The sequence below is a fragment of the Frankliniella occidentalis genome, unplaced genomic scaffold, assembly GCF_000697945.3.
Source record: "Frankliniella occidentalis isolate FOCC.00 unplaced genomic scaffold, Focc_3.1 Scaffold195, whole genome shotgun sequence".
Classification (NCBI taxonomy): Eukaryota; Metazoa; Arthropoda; class Insecta; order Thysanoptera; family Thripidae; genus Frankliniella; species Frankliniella occidentalis.
This window is the reverse complement of record NW_026267321.1, coordinates 254,580-257,090: the sequence shown is the minus strand read 5'-3', so window position 1 is coordinate 257,090 and position 2,511 is coordinate 254,580.

Genomic DNA, 2,511 nt, shown 5'->3' with positions numbered 1-2,511 from the left:
CCCACCACCACCAGCACTGCACAGTGCGCCTCTTGCCCCTCCACCGCTCACCATCGCGGCCGCCCAGCCGCCGCCCTGCCAGGTCGGGTCGACTCTCCACCGTCGGCAACAGCCGTTTGAAGCCACCGCCGGCGAGTCTCCCGCACAGCACGCCACCGGCCGCGGGCCCAACCCTCTCCTGGACATCACCTCCGGACACCGCTCCACGTCGCCCGGCGGCGGGCCAGCCTCCCCAACAGCAGGCCCATCCTGGGACGCCCCGCCGCGTCGACTCGCGACACCAGCGCCCGGCCGCACGGTAAAAAAAGATTCTTGTATTTCAAGACTCGGTCTTGGATGCCATTGGCGCTCTCCATAAGATCCAAGACAGGGTCTTGAAATACAAGAAACTTTTTTTACCGTGCGCAACGCGTGGCTGGACACCTTGGGCCGCGCCCCACACGGCCTGGCCACCACCTTCATCACAGACCCCGCAGTCCGAGCGGCGCCAGTCACTACGCCGCTCGCGCCTCTCAAACGTGAGTACGTCACAATTACGGACGAGCCGTCCGCCTTCGAACCCACCCTGTCGCGCGCCGGCGCGACCAAGCGCAGCTTGAGGATCGCGTTCGCTGAGCACGACGCCGCCGCTGCGCCCCCCAGCCCGCGGACGCCAGCGCGCGGGGTGGGCGCAGACGAGGGCGTCGACCACAAGAACGGGTGGCCCCCGGGCTCCTTCGGGGCCATGCTCGCAGCCCGCCTGCCCTCCGCGCCGGTGCGCTGGGGGCCCCCGTCGGCGCCCACCACGTCGCCTGCCTGCGCCGTCCCCCAGCGGGTCCACAAAGGCGCTGCTCCACGTCCTGGACGGCAGCGCCAGCAGCGGGACAACATCGCCGGCGTCTTCGCCACCCAGGGCCGCCCGCTCGCCGCGGTCTGAGGATTCGACCATCGAGCGGATCCTGGAGGCGGCCGCCACCCCAACCTCTTCGCCCCGCCTTCATCACCAGTGATAAGTGAGAGTGCTTAGTAAATCATTACCACCTCGGCGGGTGGACGCGCGGGACAGTCCGCCCGCTCTCGCAACCGGACGAAGCAGCCCACGGCCTTGTAGTCCACCCGCCTCCCCGAGTGCGCACCCGATGTCTGTTAGGTGCAGGGGGTTACATATATGGTTTAATTTGCTGAGTCCCCGTTCTATGATTCATGTATCTGCAAAAAATCTAAAAAAGATGCCTAAAGGCGACTGTAGAGGGCCAACTGGCTACCCGCCTTACATGCGTGTATGCAGGTGTTGCCTAGTAATCGGGCTAAGGTCCCCTCAGGCGTGTTTTTTTAGATTTTCAACCGTGGTTCAGGTTGCTCATTTAGACAGGCGATACTGCTATCGAAAGGGTATGAGGAGCCCTTTAAGTCTGCGAAGAAAAAATCGCAACTTTTGCGGACTTCAAACGGCGAGCGCAAGTGACGCGGAACGAGACACTTAGGCCCCCGGCGTCCACGGGGTGATGGTGGTGACCAATTGCACTTGCCGGATGTAAAGTAGAACCCCCAAGGTCTCAGCTCAAGCCCTCATCGACACCTCCGGTGGCGCGCAGCGCGCACAGCGTGCCCAACAAGAAGTGAGCCATTTTCCCGCGCTCTCGGGGGCGTTTTGAAAATCGAGTGGTGCGATCTCTAAACGTTGTCGCACGGACTTCGGACAGCGACAGGAATTCATCGTTTAATGTCCTCTGTCATTTAGCGTCCGAACCTCGAAAACTTTTTTTCCGTTGGACAGGCTACCCTATACCTGCCGTGGACTGACGGAAGTAGCGACATACTCAACATAGACCCGAAGACGTAAGCAGAGGAAAACATGCAGGTTTTTCTTGCCAACAGAAAGAAATACAACCATTTTGACGAAGAAACATTAGAAAGTGCCATGCAGAGCGCTTCTCACACTGCGGAAGATCGGGAGACAGAACAAGAGACAGACGAAAATGCTCCACTTCACGACATTGATGACTAAAACCTAAATGACCCTCAAATACAAGCCGATGTCTTTACCGACTTAGGAGAATACCAAACCCGGCCTTACGAGGAAGGCTTCATGTCTCCTGGTCGGATGCAAGATGAAGAATATAACAACCTTATAGCTAAGCTCAACCCTCAACAGCGCGATTATCTGATGCACATCACCAATCATTTCTTAGACGACGGCCCGCCTGTACAACACCTTATAACTTGCGGGGTGGGGGTTGGAAAATCTGTTCTCATCTCAGTTCTGTATCAAACCTTTTCTTACGAATGTTTCACGCTCGACCTGAAGCCAACCATGACAAGGGGTGTGTACTCTTATGTGCGCCAACAGGGATGGCAGCATTTAACACGTAGGGCCCCGTGCGTTAACATTGTGCACGGGGTAGCTGAGCGAAGTGCATTAAAATAACAGACGACGTAACAAATTTAGAACAAAACTATACAAACACAATGAATGAGGGTCCGCCTAGTAGGTAGGCAACCGATTCTGCTCCTTGAACGTGACAGATGGGG